General features: G+C 34.7%; 1 protein-coding gene across 6 annotated transcripts in view; it reads right to left on the bottom strand.

Annotated features, from left to right (window-relative positions):
- The window catches only part of LOC105475960 (CUB and Sushi multiple domains 3), a 1,218,758-nt gene that overhangs the window by 1,074,284 nt on the left and 122,228 nt on the right, over positions 1–22,246 (bottom strand). The gene's annotated exons all lie outside the window — the stretch shown is intronic.

Genomic DNA, 22,246 nt, shown 5'->3' with positions numbered 1-22,246 from the left:
ATCAGAGTGAATCCGAAGGTCAGGACAGAAATAAGTTAAATAAATGGATCTTGGACAATTGATAGCACCCATCCTAAGAACTTCTGTATTTGTTCCATGGTAAGTCTAAGTTACTGAGAGCATGAGTTCTGGAGATACCTAGAAAACTTACTGTATTTTTTCAGCAATTTGTCTCTTCGAATATATATATCTATATATTATATATGTTATATTATATATATATATAAAATATATATATTCGAGACAGAATCTTGCTCTGTCACCCAGGCTGGAGTGGAGTGGAGAGACCTTGGCTCACTGCGACCTCTGCCTCCTGGGTTCAAGCGATTCTCCAGCCTCAACCTCCCGAGTAGCTGGAATTACAGACGTGCACCACCACGCCCGGCTAATTTTTGTATTTGTAGTTGAGACAGGGTTTCACCATGTTGGCCAGGCTGCTCTCCAACTCCTGAACTCAGGTGATCCGCCTGCCTCGGTTTCCCGAAGTGCTGAGATTACAGGCATGAGCCACCGCGCCTGACCTCTTCAAATATATAATATCTGTAGCATATTGTGTAATGTAAAAATCTAAGATTAATACAACAGTAAGAGAAGATGGTCCCAGTCTTTATGTAGACTGCATGCTAATAAAGTTTGCATTTAGAGGCAGTTAAACAGGATCAGAAGTTCTCATGAGAACCTCTTCACCCAGATGTTATTATCTTTATCTGTGAGTCCTACAGGAAGCCGAAGGGCCAGAAAACTGTAAATCAGAAATGACAAGCTAATTTGAGGGAGAGAACTCCATACTACCCAAAGTATCTATGTTTGGAACTAGGGATAGAAATGCAGGAAATTTAGGGCTTCTTTCTTTGGGAAAAAAGTGGATATATTTTATGTAAGTATGGACACTTTTTAAAAGTAAGAGGACTGCTGAATAGAAGTCTTCAGAAGCCAGAGTTGTAGATTGTGGCAGATAGTGGCTGATTTGGGATGTTGCATTTATTCCACGTTGTTTAGCACCTTGTTTTTGCCAGGGGAGCCATTTCTCTATTAAATAGTGATATATCTTTTTTTTTTTTTTTTTTTTTTTTAGACGGAGTCTTGCTCTGTCGCCTAGGCTGGAGTGCAGTGGTGTGATCTCGGCTCACTGCAACCTCTACCTCTTGGGTTCAAGTGGCCAAAACAGCTATATACTTTGGAGCAGCTGACTCTGCTGACTCCAGTGATGAGAAATGTGGCTCAGGGCTAGGTTGACCAATATAATCCTATTCTCTGAGAAAAATTTAGTACAGGGATCTTTTCCTACATCTCACCATATGGCAAAGTCTTAAGCCTGGGATATTTGGTATGTTTATGTGATGTAAAGCATAGTTCTTGTTATCATTTTGCCTCTTTGTAAATTGACCAAGAAGTTGGATCAGGTAGAAGAGGTTTTAAAAAAAAAATCAATATTTGTATATATTCAGATAATTTTGCTCTTGCACCAAAAGTCAAATAGGGCATTTTATGATTTTCTAAAATAAATAAATAACTAAAAGGTCTCTTTTTAAATTGCTTCTTGCAGAGCAATTACTTTGAAGCCTTAGGTTAATTAGCTATCACCCATTTCTATTAGTTTTCTGCCTGAACAGCTTCCAATTTGAACTTCATAACTAAAGGCAAGCATGAATCCCTTCAGCTACAATCTGATCTATGGGCTGTTTTATATACTCTCAAGCCCCATAACCCTGATAGTTTTAGAAAAAGGACATGTGTCTTAAAATAACATGCTCAGCTTTGTCCACTCATTCTTCAAGGGCCTGCTGATTCATGCATTTCAAGTACTTTTATTTTTAGACAAATTAGGAATTACACCTATATTTAAACTTCCTTATCTGTATTCTTCTTTTTATTTTTGTTTTTGTTTATCATGAAGTTAGATTAAACATAGCATTATTCTCTATAATAAAGTACATTTTTTCCAGAAAGGAGGTTTACATTTTTCACTTTAAAAATTTGAAAATCAGAAGTAAGCATTATAAAGCAAAATATCTTCCCTCATTCATTTATGCTTCACAGGGCTGGTCATTTTTAACAGCACAGTGTTTATCTTACTAGTCCTTTCCTAGGCACAAGCAGATATGCATTTATATTATTTTTCAAATGATGTCAGTCATATTATGCATATTTTTCTGAATTGTTGTATCTATTTTAAAAAATCACTGGCATTATTCTGGGTACAGATGTAGACTTCTACTACATTCTTCTTTGAAAGACTTTATAGCTACACAGCATATAGTATGCCTATAGTATGCCTATAGTATAATTTATTTTACCATTCTCCTAATGATAACTTCATTTTTATGGTTACAAAGGTCTGATGAACAACTTTGTAAAAACAGTTTTGTACACATATCCTTGTACAAAGTATATATCCTTTGTGCACAAAAGGCATATATCCTTGCGCACTTGCTGGATACCTCCTGAGATGGAATCCCAGAAATGGGGATGCTGAAAATTTATATAGATACAGTGAAACCATACTTAATACATATGAAAATTTATGTTTCTGTCACCATTGTATGAAGTGTCTTTCACCCTCAACCGTAATTCTGTCAACACTAGACATTTTTGAAAGGCAAATTTTGTTTTTCATTTTTGCTTTTTAAGAAATTTTATCATGTTTATTTGAAGTTTACAACTTGGTGTTGTGGAATACACACAGAGAGTAAAGTGGTTACCATCGTGAAATAGATTAATGTAGCTATCATGTCACATAGTTACTTTTTTGTGTGACAAGAGCAGCTAAAATATACTTATTTAACAAAAATTCTTACTACAATACAGTTTCATTAACTTTAGTCCTAATGTTGTACATTAGGCCTCTAAACTTTTTCATCTTACATATCAGCTCTATGACCTACAACTCCCCACCTTCTCTTCCCCTTACTCCTGCTCATCCACGGAAATCAGTTTCATTGCCTATCCGAGTGTACTAAGATTTTTCTTTTTATTCTTTTTTTTCTTTTTTTTGAGATGGAGTTTTGCTCTTATTGCCCAGGTTGGAGTGCAATGGTGCAATCTTGGCTCACCACAACCTCCGCCTCCCAGGTTCGAGCAATTCTCCTGCTTCAGCCTCCCTAGTAGTTGGGATTACACGCATGTGCCACCACATGCAGCTAATTTTGTATTTTTAGTAGAGAATGGGTTTTTCCATGTTGGTCAGGCTGGTCTTGAACTCCTGACCTCAGGTGATCCACCCGCTTGTAGTATTTTTATTTGTGTGTCTGGCTTATTTCACTTAGCATAATGTCTTCTAAGTCCATCCAGGTTGTAGCACATGGTGGGATTTCCCTTTTTAAGGCTGAATAAGATTTGTGTGTGTGCGTGTGTGTCTGTGTATGTGTGTGTGTGTATAAAATATATTCCATTGTGTATATATAAAAAGGGATATATATCCCCTTTTTAAGGCTGAATAAGATTCCATTTTGTGTGTGTGTATGTATATACACACATTTCATTTTCTTTATCAATGTATCTCTCAATGTATATCCAGATTGTTTCCACATTTTGACTATTGTGGATAATGCTGCAAAAAACTTGGGAGTGCAGATATTTTTATACGGTGGTTATTGTACCTCATTTTGGTATATACCTGGAAGAGGAGTTGCTGTGTCATATAGTGATTCTATTAATATGATATGTTTAATTTCTTTAGGAACCTCCATACTGTTTTTTCATAATGGCTGTGCTAATCTACATTCCCACCAATAGTGTACTAGGGTTTTCTTTTCTCCACATCCCTGATAACACTTGTTATTTCTTGTCTTTTTGATAATAATCATACTTATGGACATAAGGCAATATCTTATAGTGGTTTAAATTTGCATTTCTCAAAAGATTAATGATGGTAAGCATCTCTTCATATACCTTTTTGCCATTTTTATATCTTCTTTGGAGAAATGTCTGTTTGGGTCTTTTGCCCATTTTTAAAATCAGGTTACTGTTTTTTCTGCTATTGAGTCATAAGAATTCTTTATAATTCTGGATATATTAACCCCTTAACAAAAATGTGGTTTGAAAATATTTTTTCATAGTCCATAAGTTGCCTATTATTTTGTTGATTGTTTCCTTTATTGTTCTGAATGTTTTTAGTTTAATGTTGTTCTTTGTGTTTACTTTTGCTTTTGTAGCTTGAGCCTTTTGGAGTGATATCAAAATTAATTGTCAAAACCAATGTCAAGAGGCTAAAAGGCAAATTTTGCAAGGCAAAAAAAAGTTATAATACTATTTTCTTTTGCATTTCTCTGATAATTATTAAGTAATTACTCTTGTAATTGCTATTGTAATTTCTCTGATTACTATTAAGATTACTATTGTGATTCACTCAGAATCTATATTTGCCTTTGTAAATACATTTCTAAATGAAACAACTTTGGTTATTCTTGTTCATTGTTCTCATAAATTCACAATTCCTCATTGTTCTTTATAGTATGTGAGGAACATCACTTCCTTTTTCTCTTGTCTCCTCTGATGATTGTTTTCCTATATTCATTCATGTATCATCACATATTTCATGCCTTAAGGGTAAAATGATACAAAGAATAGTTTCCCAGCTCGTCTTCTGGGAGCTGACAATCTAAAACACGAGATAGCAGGACATTTAGGCCATTGCTACGAAATACAGAAAGTATTATGATTCGTGTGTGCACACTTTGCTATAAGAACACATAGAAGCAAAACTAAATCTAGATAAGTCAGTATGTAGTATATGGAAAACTGCCCTCAAAAACTGGCATTGCAACCTTTCATAGATTCACGTTTTACAATTTCTAAACGTCTTATATTATGTTTTTCAGACCTTATTTTTTAATGCGCACTTAAACAGTGTATTTACACGTGAAAAGTAACTAAATTTTACATGACTTGGGTCTCATTGTCATCAAGAGTTTGATTAACAATATTGATTTCAAAAAACATCAGGCCCATATTTCACCTTTACTACTCAGCAAGAAATAATGCAATGACTATATGTATAGTAGTTGAATGATGTTTTAATTTTTTGAGCATGCTAAGGTTTCTGACAAGCAACATTCACACCTGTGTTTATTTTTTCCGGTCATCTTCACAAAACACTGCAACTGAGCTTCTGTGACCAATTATGTTGACAGGACTCTTGCAAAAATTACTCATGACCTTTCCATTTTCAAAATCAGTTCTTTTTTGAAAAAAAATGTTTTTGTCATCTTTGTGCATTTGTTATGGCTAATTGTTGTTATTTCTTGGAAATCTTTTCTTATCGTTTCCATGATTATGCCCTGCTTTCCTAATCTCATGAAATTCTCCTAAAACCACTCCTTTACTAGATTTCTGTCTTTATCTGTCTTCTCTACTTTGCAGGCTTCTTAGCAACCACAGACATAGCTGTAAGCAATACTAGTGACCATAAAAGAGGCTTATCTTCATTTATCTATTTCCATCCCTTTGCTATATATCTCTGTGTAGATGTAGCATACTATGTAGAAACTAGTCATCCGTGTCCTCTGGGATTCTTTGCTTATCCTCAAATCTCATTAGTTCATTCTATTAACTGTCTCTTAAATCTATCTCTAGCCCCCTCTTTGTTTTTCTATTTTAAATCCTGTGGATTCAATTATTCCTGATCTCCTGCATCCTATCCTATTTTAAGAGAAACCAATCTATCCTGCTAGACTTCCTGCATTTGCCCATCTACTCAGGTCCCCACATTGCTGCTAAAGTCATTTGTACAACAAACAAACCCAATCTTGTCACTTCCTCATTCAATAGAGTTCTTTGGCTACTCTTTATTGTCAATATAAAGTCCACACTTCTCTCCCTGTACCTTATATAATAGATAACTGATTTTTGTTTTTATTTTGCTGAGTCATATTCCATCTTTAATTTTGGAGTGCTAAACTGGATTCTTAAATTCCTTGAAGCTGACCTAGGAATAGTTCTTTGGAGTTTACTAACCACTTCTTCTTCTAGACAGAGGAAGGAGTGGGGCACACATATACACCTGCTCATTAGAGTCCTCAAAATATTCAATCACTTACTAGATATTAAGGTAAAGTGTCATTTGTCATTTATCTTCTGCTTTTCTTTATTTATACTTCTGTTTCTAATATTTGTTATTTACTATGTAATTTTTTATGAATGTTTTTCCTAAGTCTTTCAGAAATTTGCCTTTATGCCATTGTGGTTTGGGCAAAGCCTGACATTCAGTAGAAATTCAGTAAGCACTTTTTGACTGAATAAATACTTTCATCTATCATTTCTTGGCCCAAACCAAATGACTCTCCAAACTTCCACACTGAGGAAACTCAGAGACAAATAGGGTTAGTATCATAATTTTGGGTAAATGTTTGAATAACAGATTTTTGTAAAGATTTGGGGTGAGTGCATGTAACTTGTAAATTTCATATTTATTGAAATGAAAAGCTACATATTCATAAGAAGAACTTATAATACTCACTGAGGAACAATATTTCTTTGCATAATCCCAATTATGCAGTATTTTACATAAAAATTTGGAAATATCTCCTTAGAGAGGCTTTTAAAAAAATTTGTTTAATATAAATACAATAAATATATAAAGTGTGCATCAAATTAATGTACATACATGAACAATTTAATAATTACAAACTGAAAACTTATGTTACCAGTAAGTATATCAAAAACTAACAATATCACAACTTTTTACAATGCCTTCATTAGTTTAATCACAATATCTTTCATTACTCATCAAAGTAACCATTATCCTCAGATTTGTGTAATTTTCTAAACTTTTACTCATAAATTTATTATATATGCATGCATTTCTATCCTGAAGTCATGACGAAATTCTCCTGTCTTCTCACGTTGTATTGGTTTACTTATCACATTCACATTAGGAACACATAATTTTTGGTGGTGGGAGAGAGGGATAGAGATTAATTTATTTTGTATTTAGATATCCAAATTACCCAGAACCATTTATAAAAAAGACACTCTTTTCGACCCATACTTCAGTTTGTCATAAATTAAACATGGATTTTTGTGTAGGCCTATTTTGAGATGTTCTGTTCCATTGATCTATACCACACTATCTTAACTAGCTTCATAATGAGCTAATTGTTATATTTGGTAATGAAAGTCCTTCAGCATCATTCTTTTTCTTCAAAACTGCTCTCTTTTTTTTAAAGCTTAGCATTTACATATGTATTTTAGAATCCATTTACAAAATAAACTGCTAAAATTTTGATTGGGATTATTTTGATTCTATAGATAAACTGGGGAGAGCTAACATTTTGCCATATTGAGATTTTCAATGCATTATTATAAAAACCTTCATTTATACTGGCTTTTTTTTTTTTTTTTTTTTTTTTTTTTTTTTGAGGTAGAGTCTCACTTTGTGCCCAGACTGGAGTGCAGTGGTGTGATCTCACTTCACTGCAATATCCACTTCCTGGGTTCAAGTGATTCTCATGCCTCAGCCTCCTGAGTAGCTGGGATTACAGGTGCCTGCCACCATACCCGACTAATTTTTGTATTTTAGGTAGAGACAAGGTTTCACCACATTGGCCAGCCTGGTCTGGAACTCCTGACCTCAAGTGTTCTTCACCCACCTCAGCGTCCCAAAGTGCTTGGATTACGGGCATGAGCCACCATGCCCACCCTATGGCTGGCTTACTTTTTTAATTTAGAGAAGTCCTTTTGACTATCTTACCCCATTTCAGTGACTATTACTTTACCCTCATTCACTTTTTGAAGCCCTAATCACTGTCTGAAATTATTAGTTTCATGAGATTTGAGGCCTTGCCTATATTATTATATCCTCAAGACTTGGTGTAATTCACTGTAGACATTGAACACTTCAATAAAAGAGAATGAATAGATAAATGGTAAAATAACATAACCAAATGGCTCAAATTACTCAATTGTTATTCAAACTATTATTATTTTACTAGTGGCCAACAAAATTACCTACTGGATTATCCAATAATATAAACTCCTCAATATATTTGCAGCTCCAAATTTGCTCAAGGCTCAACCTGATCCTATTAGAATAAAGTTTAATGTGTGTTTTGATTAACTTAAGGATCCCAGCAGGTATTTTGCACTGTAAGTTTTCAAAATGACCTCATTTGCATTATTCATAAATTAACAACATGAATGTACTTATAAAAAGTATCTTTTTAACTAAACCAAAAACACTTTTCAGAGTCAAGGGAAATAGTGGGAAAAACAACATAAATTTTATTCACATGTTCTTTCATAAATGTTTATATATCAAATTATTTGGGCTACTAATATTTTAGCAATAAAAGGAAAACCTAAGCACTGAATGTTAATTTAAATTAATTTCTTTTGAATGCTTGTTTTTGTCACTAGAAAATAAATATTAAAATGATACACTTTTATATTGTAAAATTATGTATGTTCCTCCAAAAGTTTCCCCAGTAACTTTCTTCTTTTAATCACTAACCAATATTTCTATTGTGTTTTATACATGAATGAATGAATACTATACTTTACAGTTAATAAGAGGGTATCAGTCTTTTGACATGGTTTGGCTGTGTCCCCACCCAAATCTCATCTTGAACTTGAGAGAGATGATTTAGGATATCTGGTGGAAGAAATTTCTAAGCAGCAAAGCATTCAAGAGGTGACTTGGGTGCTGTTAAAGGCATTCAGAAGGGAAGCAGATCATAAAGGTTCAAAAAAATTGCAGCCTGACAATGTGATAAAAAAGAAAAACCATTTTCTGAGGAGAAATTCAAGCTAGCTGCAGAAATTTGCATAAGTTACGTGGAAAGAATGTGAATCCTCACCATAATGGGGAAAAGGTCTCCAAGGCATGTCGGAAGACTTCACGGCAGCCCCTCCTATTACGGGCCTTAAGACTTAGGAGAAAATTATTTCATGGGCTGGGCCTAGGGTCTCTGTGCTGTGTGCAGTCTAGGGACTTAGTGCTCTGTGTCCCAGCTGCTCCAGCCATGACTGAAAGGGGACAACATAGACCTTGGTGCATCGCTTCAGAGAATGGAAGCCCCAAGCCTTGGCAGTTCCATGTGGTGTTGAGCCTGAGAGTGCACAGAAGTAAAGAACTGGGGTTTGGGAACCGCCATCTAGAATTCAGAAGATGTATGGTAACACCTGGCTGCCCAGCCAAAGTTTTCTGCATGGGAAGAGTCTTCACAGAGAACCTCTGCTAGAGAAGTGTGCTAAGAAATGTGGTGTTGGAGCTCCCACATAGAGCCCCTACTGGGGCACCACCTACTGGAGCTATGAGAGAGGGCCACCATCCTCCAGACCACAGAATGGTAGATCCACAGAAAGACTGCACCATTCCCCTGGAAAAGCCACAAACATTCAATACCAGCCCATGAAAGCAGCCAGAAGGGAGGCTATACCCTGCAAAGTCACAGGGGTGGAGCTGCCCAAGACCACAGGAACCCACCTCTTGCATCAACATGACCCAGATAGGAGACACGTAGTCAAAGGAGATCATTTTGGAGCTTTAAGATTGACTGCCCTTCTGGATTTTGGACTTGTATGGGGCTTGTAGCCCCTTTGCTTCTGCCAAGTCCTCCCATTTGGAACAGCTGTATTTATCCAATGCCTGTACCCCCATCGTATCTAGGAAGTGACTAACTTGCTTTTGATTTTACAAGCTCAAAGACAGAAGGGACTTGCCTTGTGTCAGATGAGACTTTGGACTATGGACTTTTGAGTTAATGCTAAAATGACTTAAGATTTGGGGAGACTGTTGGAAAGGCAAGATTGGTTTTGAAAAATGAAGACATGGGCCGGGCGCGGTGGCTCAAGCCTGTAATCCCAGCACTTTGGGAGGCCGAGACGGGCGGATCATGAGGTCAGGAGATCGAGACCATCCTGGATAACCCAGTGAAACCCCGTCTCTACTAAAAAAAAAAAAAGACAAAAAAAAAGAAAAATGAAGACATGATATTTGGGAGGGGCCAGGGGCAGAAATAAGATTTGACTGTGTCCCCACCCAAATCTCATCTTGAATTCCCACATGTTGTGGGAGGGACCCAGTGAGAGGTAGTTGAGTCATGGGGGCAGGTCTTTCCCATGCTGTTCTCATGATAGTGAATATGTCTCAGAAGAACTAATGGTATTACAAGGGGGGTTTCTCTGCACAAACTCTCTTCTCTTTACCTGCCACCATCCATGTAAGATGTGACTTTCTCCTCCTTGCCTTCCACCATGATTGTGAGGCTTCCCCAGCCATGTAAAACTGTAAGTTCATTAAACCTCTTTCTTTTGTAAATTACCGAGTCTCAGGTATGTCTTTATCAGCAGGATGAAAACAGACTAATACAGTCTTACACTCAAGTTTCTCAGTCTATTCTTTATCCCGTAATTCCCCATTGATGAAAAGAGTTGTATGGTAGAAAAGAGTTCTATATGCAGTCATTGTAGAAAAAGTATTGGAATTCAGTGCCACAAGAGTTTGTTTAGGCGAACTCACCTGCTATCTCCTAAAAGGGTCTTCCAGTTCCAGAAAGTTTCCTAAAAGAATGTGTCATAATTCCAAGTGTAGATCTTAGCCTCAGATTATGAGAAAATGGAATAAGTGACAGAGGGTGAGGAGTCTATCCATCAGGGTAGACTTACAATAAATAAACTCACAGAGTGTGAGATGAAAAACTACAGTGCCAATATTTCTTCCTAACATATTTCTCTATAGAGCAAATCCAAATAAGAAGACATCTTAAATTATACGATATTTAAAATTAATTTAGAAATAAACAAGTAAAAAACACCTATTTTAAATAAGACGGATTATGTGTACACTCAAAAACTAGCACCTAACTTGGCTAGTTTTTCATGGTTATCTCCAGAGTGCAGTGGCATTTCCCTTATGGGATATAATTACAATAAGTAATGCTAATGTTCACATCTTAGACTCCACATTTTACAGTTCAACACGTGAAAAAGTCTCCTTGTTTCTGACACAGTCTTTCTTTGAACATGTTGATAGAGTTCAGTTCGTTATAAATCCAGCTGGCCCAGATGTCAGAGAACAATCTGCTTTCCATTATTTCTAGCTTTTTTTTTTCTGATGATCCTCACTATAATATCTATAATAATAATAACACAGTTTTTTTTTTTTTTTAAATCAGGGTAACTAATTTGTCTACAAATTAAACAAGAAGCAACAGCAAAAGCTGCCTCCAGAATATTCATTTATTCTGAGATTTCTATTGTCAAGGAACATATACTATTTCATGAAATCTCTGCAATAAGCTTGTGATGTACATATTAGTAGGCTCTACATTTTAACGGTGAAGAAATGTGTAAGTGTTTTATCTATAAAACTTATTCGTGTATGTCTCCTCATTTGGATCTCTGAATTATTAACTAATACAAATTATCTGCTACTATTAAGTAAACTTTATTTCAGACATTTATGCCACTGTGTTCTTCTGATTTTATTAAGTTTCTTATTTTCACACAAAATTAATTCTATACAGTTCAGACAGTTAATTTTATAAAGTTTATAATCCATTCCAAATTCATGAGAATGACATTTTAAGCTTTTTACCTTCAAACCTTTTGATATTTGAGTCAATTCAGTGTTATATATTATAGGGAAAATATAGGAGTTACTCAATAAAAATATGGAATTAATGGTAGAAATACAAATTAACTCAGAAAGTAAAAATTATTTCCTTAGGTTGTACCTAAGTTTCAAAGTTTGAGAAAGAATATAATGAATTATGTCAAACATAATTGAATAGCTTCAAAAAGTCTAAGTCCCAGCTGGATTTCCCACTGCCACCCAAGAGCTTATATAAAATACTACTGACTTATAAAAACTAAAGTATTTCAAATTAGAGAGTAGTATTTTTCTGTGATTTTCTTTATTTTTTCAATTGGACAGCTGGCATCCTGCTGTTAGGAGGATATCTTCTCATTTTATGAGAATATATGCAGAATAGGAAAATCAGTGATAACGTATTACTTTTTATTGAATAAAATGACTTGCATTTTGTGGTACCTCTGGAATGGCAGAGGGAAGGCCTCCATATAGAGTCCCATGCATTAAAAGCAACAAATACACAGGCAAAAATGGTCAAACTCTATTTTTTCCAGAGCTATGGGATTTATCCCAAATCTGGAATTAATATGAGGGGTGTTTTTTCAAGAAAAACTGCTAAACCCTGCTAATAATGGCATGGAATATAGCACTGTAACTCAACTACACCCATTCCCCTCTTCCCAGTAGGAACCTTGAAAACCAGCAGCCTCCCATCCCTGGTAGCTGTGCAAAACAGCCTCTCAGCAACTAGAGGGAATAGATCAGATTTGGTGCTCCTCAGCACATTCCTTTCCCCTTGCCCAGAAGACTGTCACTATTTAGCCTATCTTGCATCCCCCTGGAAAACTCAATTTGCACATGTTGCTGTTATTTGCCCTGACATGGAGATTTCTCCATGGTTAGAGCCCTATTCCCAGATCATTTATTTAAAAAAAAAAAAAGTTGAAACAACTGTTTAACATTGCAACTGCCTGAAGCTGCTGTGTAAATTGGAACAAGAGCCTGGCCAAAACATAAAAGGAAGGTCTGGGGAAAGACTTGCTCATAGGGGGATTTGAAAAGCTCTACCATATTCACAAGGTTATGTGCATATGCAGGCCTGTGTGAATGCTAAGCTGAGAAAGAACCAGTCTCTCACTTACGGATGACCTGAGATCCTGCCTAAAAAAGAAATGAAAGCTAAGACAAACTTGTAAATTGTTGTAATGTTGAAGTTGTGCTCAAACACACACACACAGACACACACACACACACACACAAACACACCAGAGAGAAAAACTTTTGGGATAAGATGAAAGAGGTATTGATTTGCTTATATTTGAGGAAGTATCTGACCTATAATTTAGTAACTGAGTAGAGGCTAGGTTCGCCACGCACTAGAAAGAATAGAGACTTTACAGAATTAACCTGAGAAAGTCAATAAATGAACAAATATCAAAACAAAGAAAAACAGGTACAGGCAACAAAACCTGGCGGGTGAGAATATGATTTCCACTGATGGTACATTCTAGTATTTAAAATGCCATGTTTTCTTTTTCTTTCTTTTTTTTTTTTTTTTTTTTCTGATACAGGGTCTCACTGCCACCCAGGCTGGAGTGCGGTGGCGTGATAATGACTCACTGCAGCCTCAACCTTCCCATGCTCAAGCCATCCTCCCAATTCAGCCTCCCAAGTAGCAGGGACTACAGGCTTGCTCCACCATGCCCAGCTAATGTTTGTATTTTTTTGTAGATATGGAATTTCATCATGTTGCCCAGACTGGGCTCAAATTCCTGGACTCAACTGATCCATCCACCTTAACCTCCCAAAGTGCTGGGATTACAGCTGTGAACCACCACTTCCTGCACTAAGATACCATGTTTTCAAGGAAAATTATGACACATGCTAAGAAACTGGAAAGTATGGCTCATTTGAAAAATCAGTGGTTAGAAACTATTTTTGAAATTCAGAAATTGGACATATATGACAAAGATTTTAAGTTAGCTACTACGAGTATGTTTAAAGGACTAAAATAAATAAATTAGCAATTAATTGAAAAGGTACAAATAATGTCTCACCAAATAAATAATATTAATGATAAATTAACTTAAAATAACCAGATGGAAATTCTGCAGTTGAAAAGTTAAATAATTGAAAAATGAAAAATTCACTAAAGGAATTAAGCAACAAGTTTGAGCTTCATGAAGAAGAATCAGTAAACTTGAAGATAATTCAACTGAGATTATCCTCTCTAGGGAACATAAAGAGAAAATAATGAACATGAATAAGGAGAGCCTCACAGACCTTTGGAACATCATTACACATACCAAGATCTGCATAATTGAAGTCCCAGAAGAAGATGCAAGAGGTGAGGCCAGTAAGGATATTTGTGGGGGGGGGGGGCAGGTGGGGGGTGGGAAACAGTGGTCAAATACTTTCAAATATTATTTCAAAATATTAATCTACACATCCAGGAAAAATAACATAAAGAGATCCACACCCAGACACATCACAGTCAAACTGCTGAAAGACAAAGTGAGAATCTTGAAAGCAGAAAAGAGGAAAAATAAATCAAGCACATAGAAGATTAACAATGATTAAGGCCAAAAGTTGTAGAATTACACGTTTAAAGGAATGAAAACAAGAGAACATGAACAAGAATATCTATAACCAAAAAGGCTCTCAAAAATGAAGCAGAAATAATAACATTTGAAAAAAAATGAAATCTGCTAAAATGCATCACTATCCGACCATTCTTACAAGAAAAATTAAAATGAGTCTTTTGGGCCAAAATGGAAAAGCATGATGCAGCAATTCAAATCTACATAAATAAAGAGTACCCACAAAGCAGTTATCTAGGTGAACATCAAGAAAACAAAAAATGTATATTTGTAACTGTTTTATTTTCCTATATAATTTTTAAACTGCAAAAACAGTAATTATAAAACATTAATGAATAGTTTATAATGTATAGATAATCTGACAGTAAAAATAAAAATGCTACTATAAAAATAGGGAGGGAATGAAAGTACATTGCTGCAAATATTCTGTATGTTTTGGAAATTAAGTTAGTATTAATCTGAACTAGAATGTTGAAGTAAGAAGCTAATTGTAATCCACAGCACTACAAATAAGAAAATATCTCAAAAACATATTAAAAGAAATAACAGAGGAATTAAAGTTGTACACTAGAAAGTATCAAACAGGCCGGGCGCGGTGGCTCAAGCCTGTAATCCCAGCACTTTGGGAGGCCGAGGTGGGCGGATCACAAGGTCAGGAGATCGAGACCACAGTGAAACCCCGTCTCTACTAAAAATACAAAAAATTAGCCGGGCGCGGTTGCGGGCGCCTGTAGTCCCAGCTACTCAGGAGGCTGAGGCAGGAGAATGGCGTGAACCCAGGAGGCGGAGCTTGCAGTGAGCCGAGATCGCGCCACTGCACTCCAGCCTGGGCAACAGCGTGAGACTCCGTCTCAAAAAAAAAAAAAAAGAAAGTATCAAACAAAAAAAAATGAGGCAGTAATGAAGGGAAAGAACAAACATATAAGGTGTATAGCAAACAAATAGCAAAATGACAAGAATAAGTTCTGCCTTGTCAGCAATAACATCAAATATAAATGGAATAAACACTCCAGTTAAATGACAGGTGTTGCTAGATGGATGAAAATTATTATTCAAGAGACATATTTTTGGTACAAAGATACAAGACAAATGAACGTAAAATAAATTGATGGCAAAATATATAATATGTAAGCAGTTATGAAAATTGAGCTGGAGTGGCTAACCTCATATCATACCAAACAGACAACACAAAAATGTTACAGAGGTAAATGAATACTTTTATAGTCCTACAGTAGACCATATTAATAATAATAAAAAAGGATCATGAAAATATTTGTACCTAACAAGAGATCCTCAAAATACATGGAAAAAAATGACTTAATTGAAGGGATAAGTATATATTTCAAAAATAATAGTTGGAGCCTTTAATTCTCTGCTTTCAGTAATGGATATAACAACAAAGCAGAATATCAGCAAAGATATAAAATACTTGAGCAAGACCAGAAGTCAACTAGGCCTCACTAACATCTATAGAGCACTGCAACCAACAAAGCACATAGAAATGATATAGAAAATACAAAGACAACAGAAAAAAGTTCTCAAAACCAAATGTTGATTTTTTGAAAAGATGAACAAATTGACAAAACTTTATCTAGACTAACCAAGAACAGAAAGAGAGAAGACAAGTTACTAAAATCAAGAATAATAGAGAGCACATAACTAAGAGTCTTATGGAAATAAGGGTTATAAGGAATTCTATGAATTAAAAAGTTAGATTATTCAAATGAAATGAACAAATTCCTAGAATGACCCAAACCATAAACTGAAGAAGAATTAGAACATACGAATAGAACTACAATAAGACCTTGAATGTGTGACTAAGAAAAATAATAATAATTGTACAAAGAAAATGCTAGGCCCAAAAAGCTTCATTGGTGAGTTTTACTAAACACATAAAAAAATTAAGACCAACTTTTCACAAATTCTTCCACAAAATAAAAGAGGAAGAAACACTTCCCAACTAATTTTAAAGACCATCTTGCTCTGATACCAAAAAACCAAGACAATGCTAGGTAAAGATTCCACTGACCAATATTCCTTATGAATATTGATAAAAGTATCCTTGATGAAATACTGGAAAACTGAATTCAGCAAAATATAATCACACATAATAACCAAATGACATTTATCCAGGAATGAGATAAAAATAGAATGGAACATCTTCAACCTGATAAAGAACATCTATGTTAAACTGATGACACCATCAAATTTAATGATGAAAGACTAAGGGTTTTTCCTCTAAGCTCAGGAACAGAACAAAGATATTCATTCTTGGCACTTGTATTTAACCTTATACTTCAGGTTCTAACAAGGGAAGAAAAAAATAAATAAAATGCAACCATACAGCAAAGAAAGAAATACAAATATTTGATGATGGCAGGATCTTATATAGACACACCTCAAAGATACTGTGGGTTCAATTCCAAACCACAGTAATAAAGCAAATATTGCAATAAAGTGAGTCATGAATGTTTTGGTTTCCCAGCACATATAAAAGTTACATTTACACTATACTATAGTCTATTAAGTTCCCAATAGCATTTAGTCTAAAAAATATGCATGCCTTAATTAAAAAAATACTTTACTGCTGTAAAAATGCTTATAATATAAGTACATACTGTTGGGAAAATGGTGCCTATCGAATTGGTCCATATAGCATTATCACAAAACTTCAATTTGTTAAAAAAAAAAAAAAAAGATATCTTCAAAGCACAATAAAGCAGAGCATAATAAAATGAGGTATCCCTGTACACAGAAAACCCTAAAAAAACACTAAAAACTATTAGAATGAAAAACAAATTCAGCAAGGCTGCAAGCTAAATATCAGTGCACAAAAATTCACAGTATTTTTATGTTTTAGCAATGCACAATCCAACAAATAAAATTAGAAAATGCATTGATGCACAATAGCACAAAGAAGGATATTTGGGCATACATTTAACAAGAGAGAAGCAAGACTTTTATACTAAATACTACAGAAATTGTTGAAAGACATGAAAGAATACATATGTAAATGATAGATACCCTTTTTTGCATCAATTGGAAGGCAACATTTTTGAGAGGCAAATAGACTCCAAATTGATCCACTTATTCAACCAGTACCTTGCAAAATCAAATGTGGCTATTTTTAATTGCTAAAATTGACAAGTTGATGCCAAAAATTTATATTAATATATGTGATGCAAGGGAACCAAAATAGCCAAAACAATTTGGAAAAAAAATTAGATGATACCTACTTCCTAATTTAAAATGTATTTCAAAGGTACAGTAATTACATAGCATGGTACTGGTGGCATAAAGATGGACATAAGCTTAATTGAATAAAATTAAGAGTCCATAAATATAGTTTTACATATATAGACATTTGATTTGAGTGTGGGGGAGTCAAGAGGGGAATCAAGCAACTTTATTGTTTTCTTCTTTTTAAAAATCTTATTTTGAGATAAGCAGAAATGCACATTCAGGTATTAAAAAAACACTTTTGTCCATTTTCTCATTGGATCATTAAATTTTTTAACTGCTAAATTTGAAAGGTTTTATATATTCTAGATGCAGGTACTCTTCTCCAGTCTGTGATTTCAAAATACTGTCTGATACTCAATAGCTGGTCTTTTCATATTCTTCATAGAGTGTATGGCATAGCAAAAGTTTTTAATATTGATGAATTTCATGTCATCACTTTTTCCTGTTGTGGATCCTGCTTTGCTATAAAGACTAAGTATTGTTCACCTATTCTTAGATTTTAAAGATTTCTTTCAAAGTCTTTGCTATTGTGAATAGTGCCGCAATAAACATACGTGTGCATGTGTCTTTATAGCAGCATGATTTATAATCCTTTGGGTATATACCCAGTAATGGGATGGCTGGGTCATATGGTACATCTAGTTCTAGATCCTTGAGGAATCGCCATACTGTTTTCCATAATGGTTGAACTAGTTTACAATCCCACCAACAGTGTAAAAGTGTTCCTATTTCTCCACATCCTCTCCAGCACCTGTTGTTTCCTGACTTTTTAATGATTGCCATTCTAACTGGTGTGAGATGGTATCTCATTGTGGTTTTGATTTGCATTTCTCTGATGGCCAGTGATGATGGGCATTTTTTCATGTGTCTGTTGGCTTTATGAATGTCTTCTTTTGAGAAATGTCTGTTCATATCCTTTGGCCACTTTTTGATGGGGTTGTTTGTTTTTCTCTTGTAAATTTGTTTGAGTTCTTTGTAGGTTCTGGATATTAGCCCTTTGTCAGATGAGTAGATTGCAAAAATTTTCTCCCATTCTGTAGGTTGCCTGTTCACTCTGATGGTAGTTTCTTTCGCTGTGCAGAAGCTCTTTAGTTTAATGAGATCCCATTTGTCAATTTTGGCTTTTGCTTCAAATGTCCATCAGTGACAGACTGGATTAAGAAAATGTGGCACATATATACCATGGAATACTATGCAGCCATCAAAAAGGATGAGTTTGTGTCCTTTGTAGGGACATGGATGCAGCTGGAAACCATCATTCTCAGCAAACTATCGCAAGAACAGAAAACCAAACACCGCATGTTCTCACTCATAGGTGGGAACTGAACAATGAGATCACTTGGACTCGGGAAGGGGAACATCACACACTGGGGCCTATCATGGGGGGGGGGGCGGGGGAGGGGGGAGGGATTGCACTGGGAGTTATACCTGATGTAAATGACGAGTTGATGAGTGCTGACGAGTTGATGGGTGCAGCATACCAACATGGCACAAGTATACATATGTAACAAACCTGCACGTTATGCACATGTACCCTAGAATTTAAAGTATAATAATAATAATAAACAAATAAAAATAAAAAATAAAAATAAAAAAAGGATTTCTTATATCTATTTTTCTAAAAGTGTAAGAGTTTTAGGTTTCACATTTATGTTGTGATCTGCTTATTTAATTTTTGGTTATGTATCAGACTTACGTCAATATTAACTTTGCCTACCTGTGCATGTCCAAATGATACAGCACCATTCGGTAAAAAATCTATATTTCCTTAAATGAAATGCTCTTGTATCTTTCTCAAAATTAGTTTGGCATACTTGTTTGAGTCTATTTTTGGGGTTCCCTATTGTGTTTCAATGATCTATGTGTCTACTTCTTTGCTAATGCCAAAGTCTTGATTATTGTAGCTACATAATAAGCTTTGAAATCAACTATACTAAGTCTTCCCACAGTACTATTCTTTTTAAAAAATTATATAGCTATTCTAGTTCCTTTGCAGTTTGAAATAAAATTTAAAATAATGTTGTATATGCCTACAAAAAGTCTTGTTGAAATATTGTGAAGAATGGCATTAAATTTATAAGTAAATTTGGGGATAATTGTTGTTTCACTGTAAGAGACTTTCAGTGCATCAGCTCAGCATGTCTCTCCATTTATATAGATCCCCCATCTTGAATTTCTTCTACTAACTTTGTATAGTTTTCAGGATAGAAGTCCTAGACATGACTTGTTAAATTTAAACCTAAGTATTTTATATTTTCTTAATGAGTGTAAATGATAATTTGGATGTCTACATGTTCACTGCTACTGTACAAAAATTACGAATTTTAACTGATATTTACTTTGCATCTGTGACCCAGGTGAACTCACTTATGTACAGTAGTCTTTTTTTAAATCTATAAAATTTTCTACTTTTTGTCTTAGTCATCTCTATTTTAGTTATTTTATATTATTTTAGATTCAGGGGGTACATGTGCTATATAGCCGCTTAAAATATCTGCAACTAGGGATCGTTTTAGTTTTTTTTTTTTTTTTCATTTCCAACCTGTGTACCTGTTACATATTTCGTTGTATTAGGATGACATGCTTCTTTTCTTTAACCTCTTAATATGGTAGATGACATTGGTTGATTCTGGAATATAGAACTATCCTTACACTTTTGCAATAAGCCCTACTTGGTCATGTTATAATTATTTTTTACACATTGTTGAGTTCCATTTGCTGATATTTTGCTTAGGGATTTATATTCTCTAGGTGTACTAATCTTCAGTTTTCTTTTATTTACTGGATTTATATGGTTTTGATATCAGGACTGTGATACCTGCTTCATAAAATGAATTGGAAAGTTTCCCTGCTGTTCTTTCTAGAATAAGATGGTTAGTTATTTTGAAACATTTGATAGAATTATACAGTCAAACCATCTGGGTGAGGAGATATCTCTTTTCTTTGCATTTTTGTAATTGTGAATTCTATTTTCTTAATAGTTATAGGGCTATTTGCCATATTTATTTCATATCAGAGGAGTTGGCGTATTTTTTCTTTTAAGGAATTGGTGCATTTTGTCTTAAGTTGTCCAACTGATGTGTATAGAATGATTAATAGTATGTCTTTATTATATTTTTAATGTCTGTAGGAACTGTAGTGATATCCCTCCTTTTATTCCTAATATTGGCCATATGGTTTGGATCCATGTCCTCACCAAATCAAATTATATCCCCAGTGTTGGAGATGGGGCCTGATGGGAGGTGATTGAATCATATGGAGTGGTTTCTCATGGTTTAACACCATCCCCCTTGGTACTGTCCTAGCGACAGTGAGTGAATTCTCAAGAGATCTGATTATTTAGTAGTGTGTAGCACCCCACCCCCACCCTGGCTCCTGCTCTTACCATGTAAATATCTCGCTACTCCTTTACTTTCCACCATGATTGTAAGCTTCCTGAGGCCTCCCAGAAGCTGATGCTGCCATACTTTCTTTCCTGTACAGTCTACAGAACCATAAGCCAATTAAAACTTTTTTCTTTATAAATTACCCAGTCTCGGGTATTTCTTTACAGCAGTGCAAGAACAAACTAATACAATGCTAATCTGTATCGTCTATTTTTTTTCCTTGTCAGCTTTACTAGTGGTATGTCAATTTTACTGATCTTTTCAAAGAAACAAATTTTGTTTCAATAATATTTCCCTATCGTTTTCTCTATTTTGTTATTTTGTTTTCAAATGTTCAGTTTTGTTTTTTTTTTTTTTCCTATACTTACTTTCTACTCCTTGCTCTGGATTTAGCTTTCCTCCTTCTCCTTCTTTTTTTCTTTTTTTGGTTATTTACACAACACCTTAGATTGTTCCTTTGATACTTGAAAAGAATATATGTTACAATGTTGTGAGTAAAGTGTTCTATAAATGTCAATTACATCCTGTTGGATATTACAATATTGTGAGTAAAGTGTTCTATAACTGTTAATTACATCTGTTGGTCAACCATGTTGTTGAGTGCTTCTGTATCTTTTATCCTTTTCACCTATAGGCTTGGGTCCTTTTGTCTCTGGCTGCTTGTAATACTTTTTTTCCCTTAGTTTTCTATTTAAGATGTGTATGCATGGATTTATTTTGGTTTATCCATTTTGGGGTATACTCAGTTTTTGCAATCTGTAGCTTTCACTCTTGCCAAATTTAGAAATATTTTAGTCATTTGTTGTTTGAGTATGTCTTTAGTCCTGCTCTCTTTCCCTTCTCCTTTTATAATTCCAATGACACAAATTTTACATTCTTTATTTTAGTCCTACAGGTTCTTAATGCAGTATCCATTTTTTTAGCCTACTTTCTTCCTGTTGTTCAGATTGAGTAATTTATTTTCTGTCTTCAATTCTTAGATTATTTTCTTTGTTCCCTCTATTTGGCTGTTGATCCCATTAATTGAGCTTTTCATACTACTTATTATACTTTTCTTAGATTTTCATTTGGTTCCTACTTACATGTTGTATTATTTGCTGAGACTTTTAAATTTTTTTGCTGACACTTTTGATTGAAAAAAAAAAAAAGGAATTAAGTGTGCCTGTGCTGTTTGTCGATGCAATTTTAGCAAGGCTGCTTTAAAATCTTTGTGAGATAAGTTTAAAATCTCTATCATCTAGGGTTGGCATTCAATTTTTTTTTTTTTTTTTTACTTAGTTTGATATCTTGTTGGTTTTTTGTATGACAAGTGAGTTTTTTAACTGCAATCGGGATATTTTCATATTATGCTAAGGAACTCTGGATTGTATTACATTATCAGTGTATGTGTCTTTTTCTGAGACTATCCAGTAGTGGAATGGGAAGAGAAGGATTACCTCATTGCTGTCTGGTCGAAGGAGAAGTCCATGTTCCCTAATTGGCCT

Source organism: Macaca nemestrina, chromosome 8 (genome assembly GCF_043159975.1).
Source record: "Macaca nemestrina isolate mMacNem1 chromosome 8, mMacNem.hap1, whole genome shotgun sequence".
In the NCBI taxonomy this organism is placed as follows: domain Eukaryota; kingdom Metazoa; phylum Chordata; class Mammalia; order Primates; family Cercopithecidae; genus Macaca; species Macaca nemestrina.
Note: the sequence above shows the minus strand (reverse complement) of the source record. Positions and strands in the feature narration are given on the sequence as shown.